Source organism: Scyliorhinus torazame, chromosome 8, assembly GCF_047496885.1.
Source record: "Scyliorhinus torazame isolate Kashiwa2021f chromosome 8, sScyTor2.1, whole genome shotgun sequence".
Classification (NCBI taxonomy): domain Eukaryota; kingdom Metazoa; phylum Chordata; class Chondrichthyes; order Carcharhiniformes; family Scyliorhinidae; genus Scyliorhinus; species Scyliorhinus torazame.
The window spans coordinates 111,305,582-111,323,762 of NC_092714.1; the positions used below are offsets into that span (position 1 = coordinate 111,305,582).

Consider the following 18,181-nt stretch of genomic DNA (forward strand, 5'->3'; position numbering starts at 1 on the left):
GGGAGGGTCCAAATGGTGAAAATGAATATTCTGCCAAGGTTCTGGTTTATCTCTTTCAAGCTCTTGCGATCTTTGTACCAAAGGCCTTTTTTCAGAAAGTGGACACGATCATTTCTGATTTTGTAGGGTGGGGAAGTTGCCAAGGGTGGGGAGGTCCCTGCTACAGAGATAGAGGCAGCAGGGGGGGGTTGGCGCTATCGAACTTGCTTCATTATTATTGGGTGGCGAATGTGGACATGGTGCAGCCGTGGTGGGAAGGAGAAGGGGAAGAGTGGGTTAGGATGGAGGAGGAATCTTGTAACGAGCCTAGTTTGAGGACTTTGGTGACGGCAGTGTTGCCAATGTCTCCGAGTAGGTATTCAAGGAGCTCGGTGGTGCAGACAGCAGTGAAGATATGGAATCAGTTGAGGAGGCATTTTATGATGGAAGGGATGTCGGTGCTAACGCCGCTGTGCGAGAATCATGGGTTTGAGCCGGGGGGGGGGGGGGAGGGAGGAGTACATACAGGAGGTGGAGGGAAGTGGAGCTGGTCAAGGTGAGGGACCTGTATTTGGAGGAAGGGTTTGCCAGTCTGGAGGAGCTAAGGGAGAGGGTAGAGCTGCCGAGGGAGAGAGAGTTCAGGTATCTGCAGGTTAGGGACTTTGCGCAAAAAGTCTGGATGGGGCTCCCTAGGTTGCCGGGATACACCCTGAAGTGACTGATGCTTCCGGATGTGGAAGGGGAGGGAAGAATTGGGGATATATACAAGTGGCTGGGGGAGCAGGGAGGGTGGTAAAGATCAAGGAGAAATGGGAAGCGAAGTTGGGAGGAGAGATCAATTGGGGAGTATGGAGTGAGGCACTGCGTCGGGTAGGATGGAGCTCCTCTTCTGCAAGGATGAGCCTGATACAGTTTAATGTGGTGCACAGGGTGCATGTGACTCAGGCAAGGAGTGGGCTCTTTCAGGGGGTAGCAGATGAGTGAGAGGTGTGGGCGAGGACCAGCAAATCACACGCACACATTTTGGGATTGCGAAAAATTAGGAAGATTCTGGGAGGGAGTGTCCGCGCTCTAACCCAGGATAATGGAGGAGGAGGTGGACCCAGACCCTTTGGTGGCGGTATTTGGGGTTTCAGAGAAGCCGGAGCTAATGGATAGGAGGAAGGCCGATGTCATGACCTTCACCTTTCTGATTGCACGGCGGCAAATTCTGGAGTGGCGGTCGGCATCGCCACCGGGGATAGCAGCTTGGTTGGGTGATCTGTACAACTTCCTATGATCGGAGAAGATAAATTCTGAGTTAAGGGGCTCAGCAGGGGGATTTGAGGAAAGGTGAGGGATGTTTGTGACTGTGTTTAAGGGGCAGTTCTGGGTTACAGGAATAGGGTGGAGGTGTGGGCTTAAGTAGGGTGGCTCTTTCAAAGGGCCGATGAAGACTCGATGGGCCGAATGGCCTCCTTCTGCACCATAAATTCTATCATTCTAAGTCTGGACAAATAATCAAGACAGGAGTTCAAATCCCACCACAGTATGTAAAAAAAGAAACTCATGAATAAAAAGTTAGCAGCACAGCAAGTGGTTAACTCATTCACCCTCCAAAATGCTTGAAGCAAGCCACGCTGTTCTAATACTCCACCGTAAACCATCAGAATAAAGGTTGGACAACCCATCTGGCATCAACCCAAGGCACCAGATTCACTCAGTCTACTCAGCTTTGCAAAGTCCTTCTCACTAACCCAAAATAAAAAAACTCTAGTATTTCCTACTTATATTTTCGCAACACAAACATCTGGAGCTGTGAGCCAGAATTAGAAGAATGAGGCAATCAACAGCTTGAAACAGTCATACTCTCAGAATCCTACTTTTCAGCCAAAGTCCCTAACTCTACCATCATCATTTGTCATTTAAAATTAGGAGTGCCGATGTCAGAGAGTTGTGGGGCTGGAAGAATCCTAGGGATAGGGAGAGGCTAGGAGGGATTTGAAAACAAGGCTAAATGTTTTAAATTTGATGGTGATTGTACTTTGACAAACCCTGTGGGGCGGTATGGTATGGTGAGTGGGTTGCCAGCAGGTGCGCATTAGTGAACATTTATGCACTTAATTGGGATGACACAAATTTTATCAGAAAGGTGTTGGCAGCCATCTCCATCTGGACTCACAAGTTGATTATGGGGAGAGATTTCAATTGCATATTAGGCCAGAGGATGAACAGGTCACCCAAGGGAGAGGGAGTTTTCCTTCTTCTCTCGCGTGCACTGGGTCTACTCCAGAATAGATTTCTTTATAGTGGGGATGGCATTACTCTCAGGGGTGGTGGGAGCTGGGTACTCTGGGATTGTTATATCAGACCTTACTCCACACTATGTGGATAGCTGGACAAGCTTACGTTAGACTTACCTCTGAGGGAAGTAAGAGACTGCTGTGTGCTCTGTTTCGCGGAGGCATGGCTCATCCCTGCCTCACTGGACTGTGCCATACAACCTGACGGCTTCTCAATACACCAGATTTGGGCAAAAAGGGTGGAGGGGTTTGCTTCCTCACCAACTCCTCCTGGTCTCGGATGTGGCGACCCAAGCTAACTACCGCTCCCCGGACATGGAATACCCGACTGTGGAGTGCTGCCCATACGTCCTTCCACGGGAGTTCACTTCTGCCATTATCACAGCGGTCTACATCTCACCCCAGGCGAACGTGAAGGTGGTATTTGATGAATTGTACACAGCATTAAATAACAATGAAACAGAATACCCTGAGGCCTTGTTCATCATGGCCGGGGACTTCAACCAGGCCAACTTCAAGAGTGTACTGCCAAAATTCGAGCAACACATCTCCTGTCCCACCAGGGGCACCAACACTGCTACACAAAAATCAAGAGTGCCTACTAATTCATCCCCCGACCGCACTTTGGAAAATCAGACTATATGACAGTGCTCCGCCTCCCAGCATACAAGCAGAAACTTAAGCGGGAGAATTTGGTTAAGAAGGTTGTGCGATGCTGGTCTGAGGCAACGGAAGAGCCCCTACCCGACTGCTTGGAATCAGTGGACTGGTCCATGTTTAAGAACTCAGCGGCCAACCTCAACGAATATGTCACCAACAGCAAGTGTGTAGAAGAATGTGTGTCAAAGAACGTAGTGTGTACAATCCCCAGGTCTGAGGCGTTCAAGGCAGGCGACCCTGACCTACACAAGAAATCCAGGTATAACCTCTGCAAAGCCATCAGGGATACCAAGAGACAACACCAGACTAAGCTAGAGTCACAGACTAACGATGCAGACTGTCGTCGGTTGTGACAAGGCTTAAACAACATAACAGGCTACAAAGTAGAGTAGAATCTCTGGCAGAAACGCACCCCTCCCCAATGAACTCCATGCATTCTATGCTTGTTTCGAGCAGGAAACCATCAAGCCATTGTCGACTGCCCCAGCAGCGTCAGACACACCCATACCTACCGTCACAGCAACCAAAGTCAGATCGGCCTTCTTGAAAGTGAACCCTCGGAAAGCAACGTGTCCTGACGGAGTCGCTGGTCATGCAATCAGATCTTGCGTGGACCAACTGGCGGGTTTGTTTGCGGACATCTTCAACTTCTCCCTATTCCGTTCCGAGGTTCCCATCTGCTTGCTTCAAGAAGACAACCATCGTACCAGTGCCAAAGAAGAACCAGGAAACGGGCCTCAACACCTGCCGTCCGATGGCCTTGACATCTATCATTATGAAGTGCTTCCAGAGACTGGTCATGAGACACATCAACTCTATACTCCCAGAATGCCTTGACCTATTAAAATTCACATACCGCTGCAACCGATCCACAGCTGACGCCATCTCCCTGGCCCTACACGCATCCCTGGAGCATCTAGACAACAAGTACTCCTACTCATCGACTACAGCTCCGCCTTAAATGCCATCAACCCAGCCAAGCTCAGATCAAAACTCCAAAACCTAGGATTTGGCTCCTCCCTCTGCAACTGGATCCTCGACTTCCTGACCCATAAACCACAATCAGTAAGGATAAACAACAACACCTCCTCCACGAGAGCCCTCTATACCGGGGCCCCAAAAGGCTGCGTACATAGCCCCCTACTATAATCCCTAGATATGCATACACACGACTGTATGGCAACATTTGGCTCCAACTACATCCACAAGTTTGCTGATGACAGATCCGGATCTTGAACGACGATGAGTCAGAGTACAGATGGGAGGTAGAGAACCTAGCGGCATGGTGTAACAACAACAATCTCTCCCTGAACATCAGCAAAATGAAGGAGCTGGTCATTGACTTCAGGAAGCGAAGTATCGTATACACCCTTCTCTGCCTCAAAGGTGCTGAGGTGGAGATGGTTGACAGCTTCAAATTCCTAGGTGTGTACATCACCAATCTGTCCCAGTCCACCCACAACGATGCTATGACCAAGAAAGCACAACAGTGCCTATACTTCCTCAGGAGTGTACTGGAATAATCAAATCTAAAGACAAACAAAGACCTGGATGAGATTATAGTGGTAGATGAGTTGAGGCGGGATTGAACCAGGCACCGCTACGGAAGTGGAAATAGTGCTACCATGGAAGTGTTCAGAAGCTCCTCTTGAAGTTAGTTGTCGGGGTGAGGGATGGAGTCAGTAGCTCGAGAACAGAGCTTTATTGGGGACCAAAAACAACGGTTTAGTTCCATGTCCAAGGGGAGAATACTTGCTCATCCAGTAACTAGATGTCAGACAAGCAGTCTGCTAATTTAGCAACATTTCAAGAGATGTGGTGGCAAGGTAGAGCTGTGTGTTTCATGTCCAAATTAACACTGTTTTTGAATGATGTAACTTTGCTAAACCCCATGTAGCTTACGTCAAATGCAGTACCCTCATCAAAATTAAATGAAGTTAGTCAGGCACAACCTCCCAATAATAAATCCATGCTCGCTGTCTTTGATTAATCTGTGCCTTTCAAAATGACAATTAATAATGCTCCTCAGAATTTTTCTCAATAATTACCACTGCCTAGTATAGGCTGACTGGCATGTAATTACTCCATCTATCCCTTACTCATTTATATTTATATCACACCTTTGTAATAGAAGTCTTTTGCTTCACAGATGCATTAATGACATAAGGAGATATGTCAGACAGCCAAAACCTTTGTCAAAGAGACAGGTTTTAATAAGTGTGTTAAAGGAGGTAAAGGGGTATCCAGGCAGCTCTAGATTCAAGAGTCTCACCATTTTTCTTTGTGGGAACATGTTCGTTCTGCCCCCTCACCACCTTCTTTTCATGCCTCCAAATTCTGCGACATAACGTTTTGAAGGTAAATCAGTTTCCAGCTCACTTTTGCTACTCCGCATCTCAACTAAGTAAAATTGCCCATTTCCCATTTGAGAATGTTTACTCCAGATCTACCTTTAACCTTTTTCCATAATGTGGTGAATTTAATCAAATTATTATCACTGGCATCAAAATGGCCTCCCTTGCACCTGGGTCCCAAAAACCAAGTCCAAAATGCCAAGACAAAATGGAGCACACTGCATACAATTAAGCCCACGGGACCCACAACATCGTTCTGATTGCAGTGCTTAAGTCTTGTGCTTCAATACTAGCTGGAACTCTCATCAAGCTGTATATTGGCATCTAGCCAACAAAGTGGGAAATTGACCTTCGCACTATTGTCGAAGTGTATTGTTATGGGCCAGGGCTTAGAGAACCCAAAAGTGTATCATGGAGTTCACCACAACCTTTACTAGATTGTGGTATGGGGCGCACACGGCCCACTCTACAGGTGTGGGAGAACAGAAATGGAAAAGTATTTTTAAAGCAAAACAATGTTTATTCTGTGAACTCACGTTAACCTTTTTGAAACATACACTGAACATCTTAGCAACCATTAATTCAAATACAACCCCCAAAGACTACAACACGAAGAAATCCTTTAAGCTTTCCTTTTAACATCCATATGACTTTAAAACACCTTTTAACAGAAGCACATTAGGTTTACATTCACACAGAGAACATTTATAATTCTGAATTCACCAAATGATCAAGAGATAGTCTTTTGATGGCAGAGAGTTCAACAGTACACCTGCTCTGTCTGGCTTCAGCTCCAACGCTGAAAATGAAACTAAAACACACCCTGAAGCAAACAGCCTAAAATGAAAGTAAAAAGCTGACAGACAGCCCAGTTCCACCCACATTCTGACCCATTTCTTAAAGGTACTCTCACTACAGATATTTATATACACACCCATTTATAAACACCCATTTCGTAAAGGTACTCTCACATGACAGTATATTTCGATAATTATGAAAGGTTTGAATTCAGAATAATTTCCCCAACCTCAGTAATGGTACCGTCCTTATGAAATTTTCACCTTCATTGTACTGGTTACCATGCTTTCTTGCAGACACATGAAAATGATATATATACACCAGTGAATGAAGTTAATGAAATAACAGAACATATTATGAACAGTTTCAAAGTGTAGTATGGATGCAGCATGGCATATCTTTTTTTTTTTATAAATGTATTTTGTATTGAAGTTTTTCCATTTGAACAAATAACAATACCTCAGGATGGGTAAAGCTTAGCAAAAATGTCTCAGCATACACAGATACTGAAGAGGACAGAAGAACAATATAGTTGGCCCAGTGCAATCTCTAAACTGAACTCGGCACCTATATACACCTCAAAGAAAGAAGTGATAAGGCCATGAAAATATGATGAAATAGTGGACACTTTCCCACGCTGTGATTAATTAAAAGATCAACGAGAATTCAGGGCAAGTATTTTCACCATTTTTGGGTATGCAGCAGAACCCATCTCCCTCAATTCCTGTCACGCCAGAGACATTATTGGACACACACACACACGCACGCAGTGAAAAATACCAAATCAGGACATGCAACAGGACGCTGCCTACCCCAGTACGGAAAAGAAACCCAGATAAAAGAAGAACGATAGGAATAACCAAAATATTTCAGATACAGACCAGCACCCCAAACGCCATTACAAAAAGGATACTATAGGACAGAGCTGCACTACCTAATCAAGAGACAGAAACAATATCTCCCAAGGGAAGGCCCAATTTCAAAGAGGAGGGCACACAGGAACCACCATACAAGGCCATCTCTACCGCAATTATACTACCCTCATCAAAAACCCAGATCCACAGCATACAGACTCAACAAAACAAGCAAGGATTAACTGACTTCACCCAGCAACACATCTTCACACAGTTCCCCTTACACAACCAACTCCAAGAAGTGCCAACCTCAAAAAATCTCAACAAACCCAGTCCTCTAGGATTCATGTCCGGACTTTTGTAGGAGATAAGCTCAGATTCTCGTAAGCTCATAAGTAACAAAAATGCAAAATAAAAACCCGATACAGATAAACTTGGAGCTTTCTTCAATCCAAGTAAGGACTTGCCTAACACAACACCTACCACCACATTAGCCATCCACCCACCACCCTGCCCGCGCGCTGCTCTACTCATCTAATCTATGAACGAGGGGAGGGGTGTCTAAAATGCACTCCTAATTTGTAAATGTAATGATTACAACACATAAAAATAATAATCTTTATTATTGTCACAAGTGGGCTTACATTAACACTACAATGAAGTTACTGTGAAAAGCCCCTAGTCGCCACACTCCGGTCGGTGCCTGTTCGGGCATACACAGGGAGAATTCAGAATATCCAATTCACCTCACAAGCATGTCTTTGTGGGAGGAAATTGGAGCACCCGGAGGAAACCTACGCAGACACGGGGAGAACGTGCAAATTCCGCACAGTCAGTGACCCAAGTCGGGAATCGAACCCGGGTCCATAGTGATGTGACTGTAAAGGGCAAGACTGTGCATAAACCACATGTCACATTACCGACTCAGTATGCTTTTTGCAAAATCAAGATAACAGTCAACTAGTGTTCATATATCATACACCCAGGGCAGGAAAAAGAGAAACAATAACATGATATCAATCGAATAATCACAAGGGAATTAAGTTCAGGATTATTGAATTGCAGGATAATAACACCAGCTATTGGAAAGGCCAAAGCCATGACAGGATCATCGAACAACATTCAGGATACCGCCAAAGTTCCATCAAAAACAAACCACCTTCATCTCCACCACCTTGTTGTCCTGACACCCAGGCAGCAAGGAACCTAGGCCCTGGCAGGAGGAGGCAATTCTCCAGCCACCCCTCACAACGAGCAGAGGACAAAACAATACAAGGCCAGTGGTCGGAGTCTCCAACCGACCCCAGGTCTCGAGACCAGATACAACGTGTTGCATAAAATCCCAAACACCCAGCCTTCAAATAGAGATTGCGAAAGCATGACAGCCTTCTCGGAAACTCGGCCGGGAAGCTGTCCCCGGCTCCTCTTAAAAGACTGGGCTGGCGAACACTCACCGAGTGGTCCCAACTCCCAAAGTTGGTCAGGATAGTCGATATACCATGCAACAGAATTTCCAAGGACTGAAGACGAGCCCTTAATAGGGGGCTTGCTCTATCAAATAACTTCTTCACTTCCATTAATCTCCAAGGGATATTTCGCAGTTCAAAGTGAGCACAAAACCCTGCAGCTGAGACCATCATTCAGAACATCACTTGCAATGGCAGCCATCATCTTGAGGCTGACAGCACTGCCAAGGCATAGACCCTCTCACCAGCAAATCCACCACTGCAAGCTGAGCCCCACCCCAGCCGCCTCAATCAAAAGATTTAACTGTTTGTCATTGCTAAAATCTAGCCAGGATCTTCCAGAAACATAGTGCAAAACATATATCCCAAACGTAATTATGGAATGTGCAGAAGGATAAAATAAAGGGTTGAGACACAAGTAGAGCCAGAGCTCATAAAAACACAGCTGCTCCCGTGCTCACATCACATGACCCCTCCCCATGGCATATTTGTTAAACACCATGCATATAGTAACTTGCACTTTTTCGCAAAGTTGAAAACGTTATACTTAACCTGGGCACTTTTTCACAAAGTTGAAAACTATATACTTAACATGGTTTTGATTTTCTTTTACTTAAAAACCACCAATTCTGGTGACTTCCAATGATTGCGAGAACATTTGTGCTCAATATTTTTTCACTGATGCATAAGAGCAAAGATTGACACAGTGCTTATAATCTTGCTGTCAATCATTAAAATAATTCTGGGGTTAGTAGACATAGGTGCACAAACAAACTGTCATTACTTACTACTAATTGAGCCTCTGCTAAAAGAAAGTGATAGGCTGAAACATTATAAAATAACCATTTTGTCCAACCATTGGACTGCTGTTACTTCTGGCTTGAACATGAAACACTGAATTCCTGTGGAATTCATTACCACAGGAAGTAGTTGATGCTAAAACATTGAATATATTCAAGAGGCGGCTAGATATAGCAATTGGGGCAAATGGGATCAAAGCCTATGGGGAGAAAGCAGGATTAGGCTATCGAGTTGGATAATCAGCCATGATCGTGATAAATGGCGGAGCAGGCTCAAAGAGCCAAAAGGCATCCTCCTGCTCCTATCGTCTATGTATCTATGGAACATTATCCATTGTAGCTGTAAAGGCCAATTCCTGAGTTGTGGTCCCTTCCACAGATGTATAGTGTTGGCCCGAGTTTCTTTCTTCTGGCGGGCTCTCTTTCCCACTATCTGGTCATATTTGCTTTCCTCTGCTTTTTCCACACCCTTGCTGACTGCTTGTCCCCACCTACTCTGGTTAGCAGCAAGGACTACAAATTCATCAATTGATTGCTAGGTAAAAGGCGACAGCATAGTCATAGTGATTTTCTTGGGAAGGCCTGCATTGGTGAGCAAGTCAACCTGGAACTCTCGCTTGCAAGTAAAATCAAGGAAAGCCTCAAAATATTTTTTTTTTTTAAATTTAGAGTACCCAATTATTTTTTCTCCAATTAAGGGGTAATTTAGCGTGGCCAATCCACTTACCATGCATATCTTTGGGTTATGGGGTGAAACCCACGCAGACATGGGGAGAATGTGCAAACTCCACACGGACAGTGACCAGGGCCAGAATTCGAACCCGGGTCCTCAGCACTGCAGTCCCAGTGCTAGCCACTGCACCACATGCCGCCCTAGCCTCAAGATATTTTATAAATACTGAGATACAAGCCTCATCTGAAAACATAGGAAATATCTGAAGTATTTCCTAATAAATGTTGTATTTTTAAATCGGTTTATGCTACAAGGCTCATTAGAAAACTGACTTGGGATGATTGAGAGCAATTTAATTGGTTCCCATTCTGTTCCTTGTATTAGTTGCTGTTGGCTGACTGCTAATTTTTGATTGGAAGATTTGTTTTTAAAATCAACTGAATCTTCAGTCCTACTTGCTATGTTCTATACCTGTTCAATTGTGATTTGTTGCTTGATTAACATAGCCAATCAAGCTCAAGTATGGCATGAAAATTTGAAAGTAACAGTCATGATACTGATAGTCGATTAACAAAACACACTAAATACAAGACTATATACACATTGTGCCGCAAATATTACTTTGAATCATCACTCTTGCTTCCTGCAACACTTGTCACCGGATTTCTGTCGTACTTAAATTTACCATTAGCTTATACTCATTTCTTGATTACTATTCCCAGCTCCATCCCAAAGGCAGGCTGAGCTCTGCCCACGGTGTCACTTTTCTCATGCCCGAAAATATTTGGTCCCCACCCAATGCATCAGTTACTACTTCTCCAGGTTCACTCCTGACAACTCCTATGCTTCAAGATATTGCAAGTCCTCAGGGACCTTAATGCCGACTCTCTGGGAACAAAGCTTTTGGGATTTCATTACTGAGAGATGAGATCAGCAAAAGGGATTTCCCACCATTTGGCAACCATGCCTGCACCCTGCTCTTTTCTGCGTGCATGGCTCACCTTGATAACCTCACCTGGCTTTCACAGGCCATCCCAAGAAAACTCATCATCACTATGCTTTCACCTATTACCTTGCAATCAGAATTGAATGTGTAGTGAGTTCTTTAACTAACTTATACCTGATGTGGAGATGCCGGCTTTGGACTGGGGTGGGCACAGTAAGAGGTCTTAAAACACCAGGTTAAAGTCCAACCGGTTTGTTTTGAATCACTAGCTTTCGGAGCACAGCTCCTTCCTCAGGTGAATGAAGACGTAGGTTCCAGAAACACATATGTAGACAAAGTCAATGATGCAAGATGACCCGTTGAATGAAAGTCTTTGCAGGTAATCAAGTCTTTACAGGTCCAGACGGAGGAGCGACTGGAGGGAGGGATAATAACAGGTTAAAGAGGTGTGAATCGTCTCAAACAAGGATAGTTGGGAGGATTTCACAAGCCAAGGCCAGATGGTGGGGAGTGAATGTAATGCGACATGAATCCAAGGTCCGGTCGAGGCCGTACTTATGTGTGCGGAATCTGGCTATCAGTTTCTGCTCGGTGATTCTACACTGTCGCGCGTCCTGAAGGTCACCTTGGAGAATACTTACCCGAAGATCAGAGACTGAATGCCCGTGACTGCTGAAGTGTTCCCCGACTGGAAGGGAACATTCCTGCCTGGCGATTGCCGCGCGATGTCCGTTCATCCGTTGTCGCAGCGTCTGCATGGTCTCGCCAATGTACCACGCCTTGGGACATCATTTCCTGCAGTGTATGAGGTAGACAACGTTGGCCGAGTCGCACGAGTATGTACCGCGTACCTGGTGTGGTGTCATGGTCGCTGTTCTCCTGAAGGCTGGGTAGTTTGTTGCAAACAACCGTGTGTTTGAGGTTTCGCGGTTGTTTGAAGGCAAGTAGTGGGGTTGTGGGGATGACCTTGACAAGATGTTCGTCTTCATCGATGACGTGTTGAAGGCTGCGAAGATTGTCATAGTTTCTTCGCTCCAGGGAAGTACTGGACGACGAAGGGTACTCTGCCAGTTGTGTCCCGTGTTTGTCTTCCGAGGAGGTCGGTGCGGTTTTTTGCTATTTCGCGTTGGAACTGTCGGTCGATGAGTCGAAAGATATATCCCATTCGTACGAGGGCAACTTTCAGCGTCTGTCGATGTCTGTTACATTTCTCCTCGTCTGAGCATATCCTGTGTATACGGATGGCTTGTTCATTGGGGATGGCTTCTTTAATGCGTTTTAGGTGGAAGCTGGCGAAGTGGAGCATTGTGAGGTTATCTGTGGGCTTGCAGTAAAGCAAAGTGCTGAGGTGATGGAGATGAGTGTGTCCAAGAATGCAACCGGAGAGTAGTCCGTGGTGAGTCTGATGGTGGGATGGAACGTATTGATGTCATCCACATAGGTACCACCATTACATGTGAGAACACCACCCACCATTTACGCGGTCCATACTTGTGCGGCTCGGCTAACGCTGTCTACCACATACGCTGATACCTTGTACGAATGGGATGTGGCGCGCGACTCATTGATCGACAGTTCCAACGCGCCACAGCAAAAAACCGCACCAACCTCCTTGGACCACAAACACAGGACACAACCGACAGAGTGTCCTTCGCATCCAGTAGACAAACACGGGACACAACCGACAGAGTATCCTTCGACGTCCAGTACTTCCCTGGAGCGGAGAAACTACAACATCTTCTTCGCAGCCTTCAACACGTCATCGATGATGACGAACAACTTGTCAAGGCCAACCCCACACCCCCACTACTTGTCTTCAAACAACTGCAAAACCTCAAACACACCATTGTTTGCAGCAAACTACCCAGCCTTCAGGAGAACAGTGACCATGACACCACACAACCCTGCCATGGCAACCTCTGCAAGACGTGCCAGATCATTGACATGGGTACCACCATTACACGCGAGAACACCACCCACCAGGTACACGGTACATACTCGTGCAACTCGGCCAACGTTGTCTATCCCATAAACTGCAGGAAAGGATGTCCCGAAGTGTTGCACAGTGGCGAGACCATGCAGACGCTGCGACAACGGATGAATGGACATCGCTCGACAATCGCCAGGCAGAAATGTTCCCTTCCAGTCGGGGAACACTTCGGCAGTCCAAGTCCAGGGCATTCAGCCTCTGATCTTTGGGTAAGTATTCTCCAAGGCGGTCTTCAGGATGCGCAACAACAGAATTGCCAAACAGAAACTGAGAGCCAAGTTCCGCACACACGAGCACAGCCTCAACCGACTCCTTGGATTCATGTTGCATTACGTTCATCCTCCACCATATGGTCTGGGTTTGCAAAATCCTACCATTCACACCTCTTTAACCTGTGATTATCCCTCTCTCCAGTCGCTCCGCCTGGACCTGTAAAGACTTGATTACCTGCAAAGACTCGCATTCAAAGTATCGTGCATTATTGACTTTGTCTATAATGTGTTTCTGGAACCCACCTCTTCATTCACCCAAGGAAGGAGCTGCACTCCCAAAGCTAATGATTCAAAACAAATTGGTTGGAGTTTAACCTGGTGTTGCAAGACCTCTTACTTATACCTGGTTACCTTTTACTGGACATGAACAAGCATATGCATTTTTCTTGAGCACTATTCTGAAAACACCTGGCTCCAATGAGCTACCACCCCACTCTTCCTGTACCCTGCTACTACATCTCTTCAAAATTCATTGCACAATTTCCATCCCCACTATTCCAAAATTGAAGTACCAACTCAAACTTCCAGGCCCTCAAAGCCCCTCTTCTGTACCATACAGCACTATGTCAACAGTTCCAACCCATACCACTATCTACTGCACAGTACTTCTACATGACCTCCCTATCATATTCCAGGGGAAAAAATATATCTAAATTCAGTACATGGCTAAATAAACAATTATCTAAAGGCATCAATTTGCTCATTTCAATGACTTGGTTATTTGAATTATGTCCCAGTTATATCAACACTCACTGCATACAAATATACGAATTAGGAATAGACCATTTAGCCCCTCTGGTCTGCTCTACTGTTCAAACAAAGGACAAAGAAAAGTACAGCACAGGAACAGGCCCTTCAGCCCTCCAAGCCTGCGCCAACAATGCTGCCTGTCTAACCTAAAACCTTCCTACACTTTCAGGATCCGTATCCCTCTATTCCCATCCTATTCATGTATTTATCAAGGCGCCCCTTAAATGTCACTATCGTACCTGCTTCCACCACTTCCTCCAGCAGCGAATTCCAGGCACCCACTACTGTCTGTGTAAAAAACTTCCCTCGCACATCTCCTCTAAACTTTGTCCCTCGCCCCTTAAACCTATGTTCCCTGGGATAAAGCTTCTCTCTATTCACTCTCTCCATGCCCCTCATAATTTTGTAGACTTCTATCAGGTTGCTCCTCAACCTCCATCATTCCAGTGAGAACAAACCGAGTTTATCCAACCTCGCCTCATCATTAATGCCCTCCATACCAGGTAACATCCTGGTGAACCTCTTCTGTAACCTCTCCAAAGCCCCCACATCCTTCCGGTAGTTTGCCAACCAGAATTGAATACTATATTCCAAGTGTAGCCCAACTAAGCTACAGCATGATCATTATCATGGATGATCTGATGATGGCCTCAACATGACTTTCCTTCCTCCCCCTATACCCCTCAACTCCCATTGTTAATAAAGAATCTAACTACCTCTGCTTCCCTCCACTGCTTTCTGGGAAGAGCGCTCCAGATTCATGACCCTCAGAAAAAATGTCTCCTCATCTCAGTCTGAAATTAGAGGCCCCTTATTTTTAAAACTGTGCCCCTAGTTCTGATCTCTCCCACAATGGAAAATATCCTTTAACCTATCCTATCAAGTCCCCTTAAGACATTACATTTTTCAAGATGGTCTCTCATCCTTCATATGAAGAACTCATGCTCGGTTAATTCACACTTACAATGACCAACATTGTAGATGGAAAAATTAGGGCAGGTACGAAGTAAATAACTCCTAGGAAACCAGTATTTTACATCCTACTTAAATATATAGTTGTTTAATGGACAGTTTGACTGTTTACAATTATTGAGGCATACATTTTCCAAGGAATAGGCATAAATACACGAGGTATATTTTATAATCTATATATTAGATGTTTTTGCTACACACCAAATGCTGCAAACGATGCAGCATGACTGTGACAATCAGCAAAGACCTGCAATGAAACATCAAAGTGCTGACCTCATGCAGTTATGCTGACAAACGATGAGCAAGCATTTTCCGGTTTCTTCACATCATTGCTTTCCTGAATAACCCTGCCACAGCAATCCCACATCATTCTTTTTACTGTAACATAATTTTACTTGGTTAATGTGCCTTTTTAAATTAATTATCAGAAAACACAAACAAATCATGGCTTAAGATTTATACATTGATCTTTATACATTGATCTTTACTGTAACAATTATTCAAGTGTAATATCCCCGCTTTCAGTCACCCCATTTTAAGTCATATTGTTTTAAAGTTGCAGCTCCTGATTTATGCCTTCAGCTTCAATTTTACATTGTTTGCTGTAATTACATTTCATTGCTCTGAATTGAGTATAAGGAGAGGCATTCGACTGCACTCAAAAGGATTTGCAATTTTTTCAAAAATGCTGGAATAAACTTTTCCCCAAAATATTTGAACAAACAGAATTGTTTTTGAAAAGCAGAAGTTGAAACTCAGAGCTGCTAAACTCTGCAAGCTGGTTTTAATTTTGGAGTCCCAGGCATGCCTGCGGCGGAGTTTTCCTTCTTGTGAGGCAGAGACGCTATATTAAAAGTCTTTGAGAGAAAGGCACAGCATTTGCGATTGTAGAGTACATGGGTAAAATTGTCTCTGCACTTGTTTGAGTTAAAGATACAAGGCACAGCAGCATTTGCCCTTCAGGAGCTTCACCCAGCAATTTCTAATTTATTTTGAATGCCAAGTCAGGACTTTGTTTAACTCTGCAGCCTGAAGAGGTCATTTTAAAGCCAGTGAGAACCCAGCATCAAGGCATGAATTACTCACAGCCACCTCCACTGGAATGCTTTAGGGGATGTTCCCAAAGCATGACCCTGAAGGGGTCAAACATCTCCCCAACTCATGATGACCAACCAAAATGGAAGGCACCAAACACAGACAAACTCAACTTTGCAGAGGCAAATCAAGGCTAGGGAGAGAGTGCAAAAGTCTCCAAACAACTTATCGACCTGACTCTCCAAGCAACATCTGACCCAAACATGGCAGGTCTGCAGATTGTGCATTGAAATCAACCATGTCAGAATCCATTGAACCGGAGCACAAACAAGTTATCCTCAAACCTAAGGGACTGAAAAGGGAGGCTGGTGAGTGTTATCCAATAGGGATTCATATACTATTTCTTTTATTCTTATATATTTAGTGATTTCTTTCATTTTGCAAGTTATTTCGCTGCATAGTACAGTATTTCAACCCGCATGTTGTTTTTCTGGGTGAGAAACATCCAAAAGGAATCTAACTCCGCTTTTAATACTGATTCCAACAGTAACCCACAATTCATGCTCCAGACGGCAAGTGTTGGGAACAAAAGATTTATTCACAGAGATACGAAAAGACTACGTACACAGGTCCCAGATGGGACGACAGCTCTGGCTCACACTTGGGCTGGGTTTAAATACTCTGGTTTCCTCTCCCGCTGATGAAGCAAGTCCGCCACTCAGTGGGGAAGCTCATACTCCACGAGACTCACAGGAAGCTCCGTGGGGATTACAACATTCCTCCCCGCAAAATCCGAACATTCGTCCAACAAAGGTGGAGGAGGAATTCTGCACCTCTTAGCCAGTGGCTGCCACTCAAGTGTTGGCGAAGCAGGGCTAGGTGGCATATAGAGAGCTGGCAAAAGCCGCTGTCTGGAAAGCCGCGGCGACAAGTCATCAGGAGGCTCCCCATCAGAAACATCGGAACCTCCATTGCAGTCGGCATCCTGCATTTTGGCATCAAGTCACCCGTGGGATGGCACCTGTGGTTGTGTACGGTTCCTCCAAATGAGCGCTGAACAATGAGCAACGGCTTGGGTTGTAATGCACTGCCACTAGTGATAACAGATCTGCGAATTGAGTCCAAGATGGCGGGAGATTGATCACACTGAAAGTGGGGGCCCCACAGGCTGTCAAGAGGATAACAGTCTGCCACTAATTCCTGACAATGGCGTTGGCCCAGAAACATTGGTGCATCCATTCGGCATATTGGGACCAATCTTCATTACTGCATCGAATGCTTCCAGCTTCCCAAAGTGTGGCATCACAAGGCGGTCGAACTGTCCCCCATAGGTTCCGCAGAGAGGTGGCCGGCCACAGCGAAAACTACGCCGTCTGCAGCTCCACTTTATCCTCATTGCCAATATGGAGTTTACAGAAGCAACCACACAGAAAGCATTGGGAACGGAAAGATAGTCTTTTCATATCTCTGAAAACCTATGTGCGCAGGCCCCGGATGCAACTGCCACGCCAGCTCACACTCAGGCCAGGTTTAAATACTCAGGTTTCCTCTCCCACTTGCAAGGGACTCTGCTCCTCAGCAGGGAAGCTGGTACGCTACGAGACTCACGGGGAGCCTAATCGGGCTGGCCCTCTGGGTCCCGTGTTGGTTACAAAACGTGCACAGTTGCTTCACTTGAAGTCACGATTTTCAGAAACACAACCACAACTTAAGTGAGGACTGAAGGTGCACTCACTGGCTGTGAGCGGTCACTGAACTAAGCAGTCAAAATAACAGGCCTAGAGAAATTGATTCTTCACATTAGAATTGTTCCAACAAATCTTGGTTTTAAATTGCTTTTTTCTTTAAGGATAAAAAATTTTGAGCCCTTTGGAGTTGAGAAAAAAAATATTGACAGCTGGGAGGATGCACTATGCAAACAAACTTTACTGGTTTGTCAGATTTGAAAGTGCTTTGATGCCACAAGGTTTGTACTATGGCAGATAATTCAATCTAAATAAGGAAGTCTCTTACACAAACTGCTGTGCATTAGAGACCAGATTAAAGTGATGGAAAAGGGCAGATACAGGAAAAATATTTGTCCAATTTTGAACTAATTGGGTAAAATAAACCAATCTTTCTGGAAGTTATTTAGTTGGTGTGATGTAACGTACATATTCCAATGGTGCCGGAAGTCAATAGTCTGCAGCGAATCATTATGTTTAAGCACTAATGGTAAACAGCAGCTAGTCGACGTAATCACAGCTGAAAATCCAACCCAACAGTTAAACAGAATCGCACATCTTTCTCAGAATGGATGACGAAATAACTACCAGGAATTGGGGTGGCATGGTGGCACAGTGGTTAGCAC

The 18,181-nt window shown here is 45.0% G+C and overlaps 1 protein-coding gene across 5 annotated transcripts in view; it reads right to left on the bottom strand.

Moving 5' to 3' along the window:
- The window catches only part of LOC140428038 (transcription regulator protein BACH1-like), a 101,716-nt gene that overhangs the window by 50,099 nt on the left and 33,436 nt on the right, over positions 1-18,181 (bottom strand). For 2 of the 5 annotated variants that reach the window (XM_072514021.1, XM_072514020.1), the window contains exon 3: positions 15,070-15,174. The exons of the other annotated variants lie outside the window; for them this stretch is intronic. The gene's annotated coding sequence lies outside the window, so the exon portion shown is untranslated. The remainder of the gene's footprint in view (positions 1-15,069; positions 15,175-18,181) is intronic. 5 annotated transcript variants of the gene reach the window in all.